Source organism: Mugil cephalus, chromosome 12, assembly GCF_022458985.1.
Source record: "Mugil cephalus isolate CIBA_MC_2020 chromosome 12, CIBA_Mcephalus_1.1, whole genome shotgun sequence".
Lineage (NCBI taxonomy): Eukaryota > Metazoa > Chordata > Actinopteri > Mugiliformes > Mugilidae > Mugil > Mugil cephalus.
In genome coordinates, this window is record NC_061781.1 from 10,469,043 (window position 1) to 10,484,067 (window position 15,025).

Below are 15,025 nucleotides of genomic sequence, written 5' to 3' on the forward strand. Positions count from 1 at the left end.
ATTATCAAGCTGCACTTGACAAAATATAACCCGATTAATATTTATGAGTCACGGTTCATTTACATAATACAGACTCAACGGCGGCTGAGATGAAGACTTACAAGTTTCGACTCAGCTCAGTCTGCTGGCAGCAGACTGCTACACGATACACTGCCACAACAATCTGAGTCCCATGCATACCGACACATACCGACACACACAGGGACCCGTCGTATGAACACACTCGCATTGTGTCATCTGCTCTCGGCAGCAATTTAGCAGTCCGTGATGACATCTGGCAGGACGGACTTGACGGGATAATAACAAGCGTGAGCCACGCACAGTCCAGAAATGTAAAGAAAGAAAAAAGAAGAAAAAAAGAGAGTGTACATGTACAGGCAGAAAGAGAGAGGGCTGTTAATTACTGTGAAAGAGAGAGTGAGAACACTTCTCACATCAGCCCCAAGGTGGCATTGACAATAGGAACTGATTTACATGAAGGGTATGATGGCAGGACATGGATTGCTCATCAGGTGATTATGCCTTGAAAAGCACATGCACATGTGTGTGTGTGTGTGTGTTTCTTACTGGATGTGATGTTACCCTGTCTTTATAGTGGTTCTTCTAATTCATTATGAAAAACATGGAATAAAACATCTTGACTTGCACTTCGGTTATCTAGTTAAAACCATAAATCAAAACTTAACCACACAGAAAGAGCTTGACCAATCTCCAACAGCATTACATTTAACTGGAGGTCTCCATATAAGACAAAAGCCATAGAATTATTCATTTTGATCATAGTTTGCAAAACAAACCAGTTTATGCTTGGCTTAAAGATACAGTTTATTACTTTGGATATATCTCTAGACCATGGGTCTTCAACAGAGGGGTCACAAAGTCTTTGGTTGATTAAACATTTTATATATTCTTTAATTTCCCCCCCACAAATCCAAATTTCTTTAAATACACATTAACATGAATCCAACATATTTTAGCAAAAGGATAAGAGATAGCTTAATACTGAACGCAAAATGATAATAATAATGTGTATTTATAAACAGCACTAGGCCGTGTTTAATATAGAACACATATAGTACGTAGGGGGTCCCTACTTAATCTCTCCATCAGTTTGGGGTCCTTGGCCTGAAAAACGATCCCTGCTCTAGACGTTATGGGAAAGAGGAACTGTGATAAATAAGAGTAACAAGAAAGAGAAAATCAACTGGAAAGGATTTAGATTGTAGACGATATTGCATGAGATCAGGGAGAAGGAGTCGAATCATGTGTGAGATAAGACGACGCGATCACATGAGCTGAGATGAGATGAGGGAAAGTTTGAGCGTCAGAATGGATGGAAACCAAACAGAATCCCGAATAAAGATTAGACAAGAGGAGAGGAAAGCCGAGGCCATGCAAAGTGTGTAAGATGGAGTGAGATAAGATTATATGAAATGAGGCAACATGAATCAAAAGATTACACATGACACCATATGAAATGTGCTGGACACAAGGAGACGAGATGGGGCAACAGGAATCAAGATGAGACACGATAGATTGAAATAAAATGAAGCGGGGGGAAAAAAGGGGTGGTTAGGGTTAGGACAGCAAGATTTAAATAAATGAGAAGAGATGTAATGAGAACAAATTAAAGGAGATGGGGAATCTGGATGGCTTGATATTTGTTTCATGAGATCCTTTCAGTCGCCGAGCGTTTTCCGACTCTTATTTCACACAAAACTAGGCAACACAACACAACACTAATCAAGAAGGATGCAGCCTTTCCCAGAAGTTCACTGACAATTTGTAAATCCCATGTGAGGGCGCCGAAGGGGTCAAGACAGAATTAGGCTAGATGAGAGGCGACAACAAGACACACAACGAGATGAAATGAGATCAGATCAAAGAGCAAAAGAGCACAGGAAGTGTCCTGTAGGTTCACGGATCTCCTCTTAAGTGAAATGACAAAAATGAAACTAGATTAAACAAGGTAAAATTAAAAAAAAAAAGAAAAAAGCCGACACTCTCCAAAAAAGAAGGCGCTGCGTGGAGATAGAGTCTTTTCACTCTCCTAATAACAGAGCGGCCTCCAAGAAGCCGGCAGATCCTTATCGACAAACCGTGTCCTGTCCCCCTAATCACAGCAGATGTGATAACTGAATTATCCGTCTCCTCTGATCTTTCCCTCCGATAGAAAAACTGCACTTCCTTCTCTCCGGGGCACAATTCAACTCCAGTGAACTGCCACCATTTCCCAGCCTCGCATCTGCACCCCGGCTCTGATCATATCTCCGCAGTTCAGCGGGAGGAACAGGAGATATCGCACGGAGTCAACTGCCTGCCATGATACATTGGTTGGAAGCTAGCCGTGAAGAGCAATGGTTGTAATGTGTGTCATGGCTCATAAGCAGCACACATTTAAACCTGAGCTTCGTGGCAGCAGAAGCTCGGTCGGTCGGAGGAGATCAAAGTAGCGAGCGGGGAAGGGCATAAACAAGCTTTCAAATCATTTCAGGTCACAAATAACTATGCAAATATAAACATTTTACTTGTTTAATGGGACGATGACCACCTATAAAGTTTATTATCGCAGATAAGGATGAGGATAGTTAGGTTAGGGAATAAAATGAAAGCGATTCCTTGACACATGAGTCAGGGACCGGACTTCACAGGGGTGACTCGTTTTACTGCAGCTCAGCCAAAGAACTCAAAGTTATAGCATCAGAAAGTGATTAAGGTTCAGCGAGCTCCAGTTACCTGATATGAAAGCATTAAGTCGTATTCCTTGGAGCCTCTTGGAAACCATCGCAAAGTGTTTGAAAACACATTTAATAACTTTTTAATTTAACATTTGTCAGAGGTAATGTCTCTTTCTTTGCATATGGAAATTCAACCAAATGCGGCCAGCTGTGGAGACGCGTTTGTGTGCGGTCCAACAAGCAAACGTCATATCGTGCTGATGTTATGTGAAGGTCAAATGGTGACGCAAAGTACAAAGAAAAAGAAATGGTGCAAAGAAGGCAAGCAATAGGTCATTACTCTGCGATGCCAGTCTGTATTAAAACTTGGTCTGCAAAACCTGCTCTGCGAAGAAATTCTTTGTCCAGACTTTCCTGTGACAGGGGCAAAGAAAAGGCCCACAAACATAAACAGGAGGAGAGTATATTTCTGTGTTTTCATTGTCCCACATAGTATTGCCACCAAGCGTTAGCAGGCAGGTCGGCAAAAGCCCTGACATAATACCGTGCTGGAGCCTCCAGTCTGAGCAAAAACGTTACCCTGGAAACGTCAGGCAATGTGAACTACATGCTGGATTCTATTATGATCTTTGATTTGACAAAATAAAACTTTCTGCTAAAAAAAAAAAAAATACATATATTATTTTTATTTGGACCTGAAACAGTGCTGTATCTTGTCCAAAGCAACTATAAAACAATGTTCTCACGGTCACTTTGACATGTGGGGAGGAGGGTACAGGGATTGATCCATTAGTCATGTGACCTGTGATTAAAGACATACCTGCTTTACTCCCTGAGGAAGAGCTGAGATAGCCGTTTCTATGCAAAATGTTGGAGTGAGCTGCTGCGTATGTAAAGTTTGGCAGGAAACTTGATGACAAAATTACAAAGGAGACAAAAACTGGAGCAAAAATACGAGACTTCAGCTTCCACCCAGAACAATTTTGCAATGCGTTAGCTGTCCATCAATTATAGATAGTGAGGCTAGCTTTGGAAACTGGGCGAAGCTGGGGAAATCTGATTGTTATCGGTCTTGTACATACTCGAACTACAAGTCTAACCGATCCTCACGCACAGCCATAACGACTACTTCTCTGCTAACACTACAAACCTTTACAAACCTACCTTTATCCTGGTGATAAAGATGATGATTGCCCTCAGTCTTGACATAATAACAGAAAGTCAGTTTTACTTTGTCCATTCTCAAACCCACCTCAACCACCTCAAACCTTTCAGTTTCTTTTGAGCCTATCTTCGTTTACGTTGAGTGTTTTTTCTGTATCCACTGTGATTCATTCGGTGAATTAGTACATGGCAAGTGTGCACAATTTTTAGGAAATAGAATGTACTCTTGGTTTGTGCGAAGTAGGTTTTGTCAGCATGAGATGTTGAATTACTACTATTATTATTAGTGAAATAAAGCCAACATCAGCACGACCATTTGGTTTGCATTATCTTTCATGACTCGGGCCCAAATAGCTGATTCTAATCAGACATTCTGTCTCGTTCCACTGAACCTTTGATGCCAGCTCCTTGCTTCTATAAACAGGGTCTTAAACGATGAACTTTTATTACCGTGTATTGTATAATTTTAAGAGCAGTAGTTACGTCTACAGGTTTTCTTTTGTATTATTTGATCAGTCCTCAACTTGGCACCGGTGTTGGTTGAGATGAGTCTATTTACAGATGAATCAGACTTGGTCAGGGATTACTCAGTTACAACCAGAGACTGTATATAAATATGAACAATGCGTCCCCACCTCCTTGCACTCACGAAACTGACGCCAGTTTCCTGGGAATACTTTGGACTCAGTACGGTCCGAGTTGTGATGAAGAGAAGTAGATGAATCGCTGCTTTATGAAGAAGCTACAGTATTGTACGGTTAACGTTACTTCTAGGTAAAGGTATTAGCATTAGCATCTTTTATTTAACTACATTTATCAAACTAACTTAAACTGACTGAAAATGAGGCTAGTCTACTTCTCCAAAACCATACTAGTTTGTATGGATCATTGTTGAGTTTGGTTGCCCTTAATTTGATCTGATAATCCACATTTTTCCTGCTCTAGCTGTATTTACTGATACATTTCACAATGTTTTTGTCAGTCAGGGGGGCGTGGCCCTAGGCGGCAGTGACGGCAGTGCATACCCTACAGCAAAACTGCTTGGAAAGAATCTACAGCAAACCTGTAAAAGTTTATTTATTTATTTTTTTAAAAACCTTGATGAGTTATGAATCATTTTCAATCAATTAAGAGGTTATAGCTGTGGTGTGCCAGGATCATTTCAAAGCACTGCGACCCACTGACCTGCTTTGAGATCCAGAAGTTTGCTTTATTGAATATTATTCTGCTCAGCATGATAGAAAAAAAATGCCACGTTGAGTTGGAGGGAAATTGATTATTGCCACATAAACCCTCCACCTCTCGCATCCCCTTCAAAAGAGAGATGCAGAATGATAACAAATCGCCAGTAAATGAAGCATGAATGATTAAAGAGCCCCACAGGGAGAGGTTGTCAAACACTGCGCACAGCAAACCTTTTTTTTTCTTTCCCAGCCATCCTCTGTTCACTTTCAGCTGGGGGCAAAGAGAAAAGAAAAAACAGAAAAGGAGGGAGATGTCATAGCACATGGTGAACTTGAATCGGCCCAGACGCATTTGCTATAAATAAGATAAACAACACAAAATAAAGATTTCTGTCTCTGTAAAAACTCAGCTATTAGGGGTAGGGCACAAAAACAATGTTATCAGTGGCACAGTCATATTTAAACCGCTTCGGAAAGTGACCCGTTCCAGTGTGAATTCTGAACGGTATTGTCTCTTCTTAATACGGACCATTATGCCCCAACATTAAACTCAGCCCCACACATGGTGTTAACCTAACACAACCCTCAAGCACGCACCAACAATGACTCAGCTTTGCAACCCTGCAGCTTCCCCTTTATTTCAGGTCTCTCCATCCTTCCTTTGATCAGGAAACCTTCATAAACGGGAGCGGGATTTACATCAGTGGCGGCAAGCTGCTCTCATCACTTTGCCGTGCCAAAGCTTTTTCTCTCAGCGAAGCATTTGAGGCACCCAACGTGGAGGAGAATTACATCAGCTCTTAGGGTGCAGCTTTTCTGTCAGCTAGACTATGAGTCGTTCTCAGAGCTGGTAAATAATCCCTAAGTGCTCCTTATTTGACCTCAGATTGATTCGCTGGAAATAAATCTCATTGCTCTGGGCTCGAAAACTGAAACGGCGTAATGAAAGTGTGAAAAAAGCTGTGTTGTAGCTTAGTAAGTTATACGTCTATAAATCTGATGTCAAAAAACAAAAACATCAAATCATAAATTACTAAGATGTGCTGTGTAGTTTTATTTAAATAAGGAATCTACGCCATTCCCTATGATGTATAAAAGAATTTAAATGACAAAGAAGAAGAAACTTTGTAGTCCAGTGCCAAGGGGCCTTAGGGGGCTGGATGCCTTGCTCAAGGGCACTTCAAGCGCGGATGCTGATGGGAAAGCGCAGCCCTTTTGCCCATTTCATCCCGTCAGTCCTGGGAATCGAGCCTTTGACCCTCCAGTAACAGGCCCGCTAACAGTAGCATCCAGATCAAACTAGTCCCGTTCATACGGCTCGGTACGTGGGTGTTAATTTAAAGCTTCTTCCCTCAGCCTTTATGTTTTCATTCCCTTTGAAAACTGATCAAACGTGCAGTTCTGTAAATTCTCCTATCTTTGTAAACAAGACAGTTCGGGCAGGGGGAAATTAACTTTTTCTCTTTGCTTTGAGCTCTTGACGTTTTGTTGGTTGGTACCACCCGTACATGCATCGGCTCTTTCTTTTCTCCCCATTGATTTGAAGTCAGGAGCACACACGGAAGCAAACAAACACGGGGGATGCTTTGAAATGAATATGCTCCGGCATGTATGCTCTCTATACTTAAGGAGACTGCTTTGTCATTAGCCGGTGCGTCTTGTGATTCTTCAGAGTGATCTTCCAAATAAATCGTTTTTCCCCCAAACAGCTGGCTGCCTTTGCTGCGTACATCACCTTTTCGCTTCGCTCTTACAGTTAAAGGGAGTTACACTGTGCACATGTGCAGACGGGTGAGTATACGTACATCTTTAAGAAAGTACTGGAAAACTTCACATAAACAAGAAACACACATGTGTCAGTCATGTTGAAAGTTTCCCCAAAAATGGACTTTAGGCTATACGACTCCTAATGCCATACATGTGCTACTGCTCTGATTTAAAGAATATTCCAAATGTGTTCTTAGCGGAGCAGATGGTTGCAATTCTGCCGGCGCTAACTAGCGCCGAGCGATTATGTGCGATGATAAGTTGCTTCTCAGTTGAAAGCCTTTCATTAGTGCTTTAATTAAAGCAGTAGCCAGGGCGGGTGACATGTCTGCCACGGATTCCTCGTGCCCACGAGGGGGAGAGAGGGGCGTCTCATTCTGTCAGAGCCACGTGGTGCACATGTGTGCCACATGAATCTCTTTTTCCTTTTGTGTTAAGTGGCTTGGGTATACACGGACTCCGGAGCTCACACACAGATGGCGGCGTCTAAAACTGGGGCCAACCAGTGTCGCCTTGTGTGGTCGAACGTCTAGACTGCGCGCATGCCCTTCGGCATTCATAAAGAAGATGGCTGGGGAGAGGGCAACGAGGAATCCGACGAACTGAAGCAGCTCCTCGCTGTTGTCTGGGCACACAAGCCCCTGTAATTACAAAACGCCGCAGTCACATTGGGAGAATGCGTATTCAGACAGTGACGTTCAGTGTCGTATCCTATCTGTGGCGATTTTTTCCCGTCCCTCGTCACCCTGAAAGACAATCCATCACAGAAATTACAGTTGCGCCCAGCACATTTAACAATATAGGGAAAGTACAAAGGGAAAAAAAAAAATGTATTACCATCTACACAAAAGACAAGCGGATATTCTGGGCTCTTTGTGACTGGCCTAGTTTTTGGGGGATGCAGATGGATTAATAAAACATGGCTGGGAATAGATGTCATATCCTAGACCTGATTGAAGAGTCAGAGGAGGACAGAGTTGCCTTTGGGCACGACTAATGTCACGGCTAAGGACTCTTAGGTACTTAAGATGCCCACACCACCTAGTGTAAACAGATTAGAGCACCCACGGTAACTCATCAAGTATTTCCTTCATCTGAACTTCTAATTTTTACCGGACCGGTGTGATGGCAAAACCGAATATATGAAGGCGTGGCAGAACATAACTAAGACATACTTATCCATGTCTGTTGGTAAAACGTAATTCATCACAAAAGATCTACAAAACAGACTGAGAGTTGTTTTTTCCCCATATGTGTCTGCTGTATCAAATTGACAGAATGTGGATTTTAATTGAAGCTGTCAGAGTTCACTTTGCCCTCAAAGGTATTGTTTCATTACAGCTCCGATCTATAAAAATGTGTCACTGTCAAAAATCTTGTGTTTGCCCGGTGAAAAAAGCACGGATCACTTAATTCTGACCTTCTTTGAGTCTCTCTGTCCTTCTGTGCATCTCAGTGTTTCATAAGACTGCTTTGAAAAGCGCCCTGCTTTTGCCAGAACCCTTATTAAGAGGAATACACAGTTAAATCATGTGCCTTCAATACCACTAAACAACAAAAGCTGCATAAAGTGCTTATTAGCCTCCATTAGAAGCCAGCCATTGACTGCTGTTGGAACAAGTTGATCCAAATCATTGTCTGCATTTCTGACTCTAAGAACAGCTATTTTTCATTTTAACTGATGATCTGCTCTCCCATTAATATATTAAAACCCTGCCCCCAGTTTAGTACAGCTAAATGCAAATGTTACTGAACCACATCCAATTCATCCGAGGCTAACCGTAAAATAGATCAGAAAAATAGAGATAAATTTAGCAGGAATTCTGTTATTGCAAGTTTTAGCACGTGAAATATGGAGGGTCCTCTCTGTGGTTTCTCTGGATCCCCTGGAATAACTTCTAAAAGGCATATTTCATGAAGCCGAAGAATGCAATCCCTGAAAGTTCAATCGCGGTAAGCGACAACATAAGTTAACAGTAACCCGATCCCTTACTGAAACAAAGTTTGACTGATGGATGTCATTTCAGGCGAGCGAGATGCGTTTGAATGGCGCGAGCTATCCAAACACCTCGAGCTGCTGGAATTAATGTCGTACAGCACAATAACCACCGGCCGCAAATGAAGACGGATGAGACGGCTACGAAAAACATTCCTATGTCAAAGGTCACGCGTCGCCACGCAAGCGGCCATGTCGGGACAGTCATGTTGCGTTTGAAGAGCTGCAACCAGTAATGTTTATACAATATATATATTTTTTATATTAAAATTCAGTCAAAGCTTCCTGTTTGCCCCAAGGCCAGAAGAAATCTTTATTTACTCTCATCTCGTGGGAGGTAAACAAAATATCTAAAATGTTTGAAATCCAATTGTACGTAATGCAGTCATGATCATCATCTCTGCCATTACCGCTGCTGCTCCCGAAATGTAATATCAGAGTCATCCTGTCCCCTATTAGCCGTGCATTACATTGCATCCTAGGGGAAGGTCAAGCCAACGTGTGCAGACTTGTTCTGCTCCGCTCCTTGACACATGGAATTAATTCTTCACAAGTTGCAATTTCCTGTATTATTTTTGGACAACATGCTGCTGGGGACTTGTTCTCCTTCTGCCACTCCTCTCCTCCTTCTTAATTTCTCCCCATTATCCCTCTTGCCTCTTTCTCTGGCTAAATACAGTAGTCAATTATTGCCTGATGATATGAAGCCTAGAAATGTTCCTCCGAGTATGAATTTGTTCTCCAAATGGCCGAGATATCACTGCGACTTCCTGGCTTTTAGTAAAGTGTTTCATATTTGCAGTGCACTTCCACAGCTAGATGAGGAAATCTTGTTCACGTTACTGTCTAGACTATTAGTATGAATTGCAGCAGCTTGGGTGGCATAATTTAAAAGTAGGGTTATTGTACAGTAAGCGCAGAGCATGGCTGAAAGGCACCCTCAATTTTTTTATTTTTTTTTTTCCTGTTGCAGCATATGGACTTCCATACCTGCTCTTCTGTACGGGGGTTTTCAGATTCCCTGCAGCAGGGAGCAGACTTCTAAAGTATTTCTTTACAGTCAGAGCCTCGCACTACTCCCTTGTAGTCCACACACAAAGATAAACCTAAATTATTCATGTGCTACATTTGTATTGAAGGTGTATAAGCGGTCGGTTTGCTCTCCAAATCGACTAAAATTGTTTCGTCAGCACAGCCGGGTTCGGACACGAAGTGCTTACGTCTGCTTATATAGCTCCACCCGGCCGACAGTCTCCCTGTTAAACAAAACAAACACCCACCACCCCCACCCCCACCCCACCCCACGTGTCTGTTCATCATCCCAAATACCTTTCCATCACAAGAACGGGAAGCACATCATGCGCCGCTTGAGTTACGGCCCACGGTGTGAATACAGAGCGTCCAGCAAAAGATATTCAGTGGAAAGGAATAATAGTAAAATGGAGGCTGTTTTGCTGACACATCTGCAGCGCGTTACTATGCTGCCAACTGGCAGCAATGACGATGATGACATATTGACAGAGGCTCCACGGGGATACTCTCAGCTCTATCAGTTTGCTGTGCTTGGGGCAGGAGATTTCTGCTTTTGGGGTTTCATCGGGGGAAATATAGACGGGGTTGATGACGCCTGAGAGCCTCTTGGATGAGGATGGATGAGGACATTTGGCTGTCAGCACAGAGGAGGACTATCTGGCTCCGTCAGAGGTCCACAAGGGAACGAGAAAACACTTGGGGCCTGGTCCCGAAAGGCAAATGCAGCCTTCCTCTCATGCATTTCTCATCATCCTCATCTTTCACAGAATGGAATTCGTTCTAGAATGCCAGGATACATATATATTTTTTTTGAGAGAAATTAACCTTTCTTCGGTTGGTTGCTACAAAGTTGCATTGCAGAAAGCGTTTGCCAAACATTCCTGAAACGAAACGTCTTTAACAAATCACGCTTTTCCTTCCTAGCGTAGCTAGGCTAGGTGCAAATCGAAGTGCCAAGGGAGCCACTTTGGATGATTGGGGAGAACTTATAAGAGCCCTTTGAGAGACAGCCATTGATTTCGCCGCCTTTCTCTGGCTGCCTTGTCTCTGCCTGTTGTTCAGGGCCTTCAGGCGGCTGTCTGGTATCCACAACAAACACACTATGGGGGGCGAGCAAGCTACAGCCCAATCCGCAGGGTGCTTCATCAATCAATATGACCTTCTAGAGCACTGATTCTCCTCTTCTGCCTCTTCTGCCATAACCCTCCAGCGTGCTCGGCTCCGCCGCCTTACACTGCCGCCCGGGTAATGCAGATTTTTAGCACCCACAGAGCTGATGCAATCGGCGCTCATTACTCGTGCGTCCTTTAGAAAGATAGCAGCAGGTTAACATAATGATGTAAAGTAGCCCCGGCTCCAGTGCAGCCAGGAGCGCGGCATATCTGCAACCCACTTGCATGACATTGAGTTGTTGAGTCACTCCTTGGCGAACCATTAAAATCGCTTCTAGAAAATCTCAGGAAGACGGTGAAACGAGAAATGGATTTAATAAACGAATACAGCCGCCTTGGGAGTTCAAGCCCGGAATGTTTTCATTTTCTCCGACGGAGGACTGGTTCACTAATTGGGTTACGTGGGCTCAGCGAGGAAGTTGTCAAGCTTCAGGGGTTTTTATTTGTGCCTGGCCGTCAAATCACAGCCCGGGCCGGTGACCCTCGCGGTGATGCCCCCACGAGGCCCTTTAAGGTACAGCTGTCTGATGAGTCAGCCCGGGAGCCCCACTTTCCCAGAAAACCCCAGGATCTGAGGCGATAGGGTGACAGGAGTCAAGAGGCCACACAGCTTGATATTATGAGAGCGTTTTACTGCCCCTTACAGATCCGCTCAGTGGCTGCTGAGGAGGGGTAGCAGCCAAACTTGTCCTTCTCTTTTTACAGGTCAAAAAACAATCCGATGATTGTGCTGTGGGTCTAATGCACTCTCAGCATCCATGTACACATCTGGACACGTCTGGTGTCGGCATGCGGATATCGTGATGTTGTGGAAATGCTCTTGTGCTCTAAGGTAGTCTATTCAGCGTGGGCCTTAGCTAATTTTGCTGCACTGACTTAATGGAAAGTGTTAGCGCACAAGCTTGAGAAATGTATCGAGTCAGAGGTAATATGCTTTGACACAGATTTTTTTCCTCGCAATTTTCAGCCAAGTCTCTGGCACTTAGGAGGCCACCCTACCAGCCCAGATGTTGGGACCGCACCAGATGTGGTCCACCTGCCGATACGAGGGCACAGACTCACGAGCAGCAGGCGAGGGGCCGACTCTCTCTTTCTCGTCCTCCGCTGCGCAGAGAGAGAGAGCAGCTGAGGCACAAAACGGACGTGGGCCACAGCTGCCAACGATGTACAAATGGACGGCCACCGATGACACGGAGAGATACGGCGGGTGTGTCCGCAGCTGGTCCAACAGTAAATTTGATACAGGAAGCTAGCGATAATGAGCACTCTCACAGATTCAAATGCAGTGCGCACCTGAATAGAAAAACCCTTTGTTACTTTTGTGAATTGAAGTCTAATGTTTAGAGCGCTGCCCAAACACACTGCGCCCACTTGGAGGCAGTTATTATATATAGCTACGTGGGAGTACCAAAATTCTGTTGGGAAACTTTCAGACCTGGCGTTCGTGTGGATGTTACTTAGACAAGCATCACCCACCTAGACCAGAGGGGCACAAAGGCCACCCAGAGCCTATGAAGACTGAAGCATGATGATACCCATTAGTCAAATGTTTTGATTACTAAACAAATGGGAAAGAAAAAGTCTTTCTAGCCCTCATTATAACATCCCGCGGTCAAAGTGCACAGTTGTTATAAAAGCCTATATTTTTGCAAGGCCTCTAAACACAAAGCTCATTAAAACGAGAACAAAAGAACTGTTATCTAGACCCAGTCAAGCAACAGTCAGCAATGGAGCTCAGCGTCACTCTGGTGCAGGTCAGGGAAAAGGTGCCCGCACCTGAATGCCACCCCCTTTTTATACGCTTCTCATCAACCCGACGATTTCAAGCTCCTCCGCTTTCAAAATTAACGCTTTCTTCGCCCGCTCCTCACATCAATACACACATGTGGGAACTGGTGCGTGTCCGTATGTGCGCGCAAGTCTAAAAGCCAGCTACGGCGGTAGTGGCTTCCAGGGGAATTGAAATTAATGAGTGTAATCAGAAGCAAACAGCGAGCCAGGCAAGGGCAATTAATACAAGCATAGCGAGCAGAGCTGCTGGTTTGCTCGGCCAGGCATGGCTGGAGCTGGAGAGGCGGAGGATTAAGATGCAACTGCAGACAAACTCCACAGCTTTAGCGCACACAGCAGATGTCCGCGCGGAGGGTAGGCACCGGGAGCCTGGCACCGACGCCGCATCCACCACTCGGCCACTTGGTCAGCAAGGCCCAACGCAGGCTGACAACCTCCTGGCAGCATTCAGATAACACCATCTTCTCTGTTTAGACTGAGAGCCAAGGGAAGGAGCTCACAGGAGCCCCCGCGCTGCATACGAAAGGGACTCATTGCAAAGCTGCACAGTGGAGCCACTATGTGTGAAAGAGAACGATAGAGGGACATAAAGAGATAAAGAGACGAGGGGGAAGGGCGTCGTGCGCAAGCTCAAGTACATCTCAATGTGACGGACAGTTAGGGTGCCCCATGTTTTTCCGATTGAAACATCCTTGAATACACGCATTCCTTCGAGCTCGCATATTTGCCCCAACGTAAATAAACACATCTGAAGCAGCTGCCTTCAGAAACGGCTCTGGTTGTTGTTTCCTTTAATTGACGCTAAACGAGAGTGTCACCGCCCAGGATCTTTTCACTCAGCCCCCGCTTTGTTGCCCTGAATGGCGCTTCGTTCCCCCGACGCTCTCGCGTTTCCACTGTTTACGTGAGATAATGATGCATGTGTAAGGATACACCGCCAGGCTGAGAGAGGGGCTGATATGAACTGTGACGGCAGCTTCGTTGGTCCAAAACAATTTGTGTTAAAGTGCAGCAATGATGTCAGCTGAGGGTTCGGGGGGGAGTGTAATAAAGACAGATGCTACGGGGGTCATCAGAGATGCACACGGAAAATGAAGTACACTCCCAACAAGGGCTTGAAGATCGTAAGGTCAAACAAACACGGTTCAACAGATACCACTTAAGGTCCTTGAAATGTAAATTGTTTCACGTTGTTTGTACCTTGAGTCTAAGTGAAGTCGACTTTCGAGGCACAGAACCAGAACGATTCAAGTAAAAGCTTTGCATCAGGTCAAAATAGCTGCACAAACCAAACCCAATAAGAAAACGGAACTTCTCCTCAGAACAAAAAGCTAAAGTATTAGGTTGGAGGACTGTGGATTGCGGCTTTAACACCAAACACTATTGACCTCATTTCCTCCTCCACAAGTTATGTGCTGGTTTCCGATCTGTTTTAGGGTGTAGGGGTTTATGAAACACTGCTAGGTTGGAGGGCAAGTCCAACAAAATGACCATAACAACTCTGTCAAACTTTGATTGAATTCTCCTCTGACATGTTTTGTCAGGGCGAGAAATATCAGAGGCTATTGATTGATTCGCTTCCCATTCATAAATCGTGCTCAGCGTTGTCGCGGGGATGCAGAGTGGAATATTGTTTTAAAGCGGTCCCTGACACCTCCACCAGTGCGGATGAATTACCGACACTTCAATAACTTGTGAAATACGTGCTCTTGTGCCTATGAAAGCCAACAGTTTAACGTGCCTCTCTTTTAGAACCCCATTACTTTAATGGAGGACAATTCCGGCTTGAAAAATTTACAGTTTTCCTCACGGATGCGGCCAGATAGAAATTGCTCGGTAACATCAGCTCACTCAGATTGCTCTTATAAATTGATGAGTTTCCCCCAATAGTGTTAAAAGGTTTTGTTTTTTTTTCTTTTCATGAACAGGGGACCCAAGTCTGTCTTCTTTCTGATGCAGCTTGTCTGCCCTCTTCTGGCGCTATGCTGTCATGAGGTCCGGTCGTGTTGACTTATCACTGTCAAAAATACCAATTAATAAATGAGAGAGCATAATATTAACTTTATAAAGAATATGTTATTCCGAAACAGATTGTAAAAGAATAAATAACAATGCCATCCATCTAGAAATGATCCTATATGTAGCCATTTATAATAGTATAGTATATAGCTGTTTAATGGCAGTAAGTCTGTAAAACCATTACTCATAGCACTCCGTATATATTCTCCTGATCCTAGACAC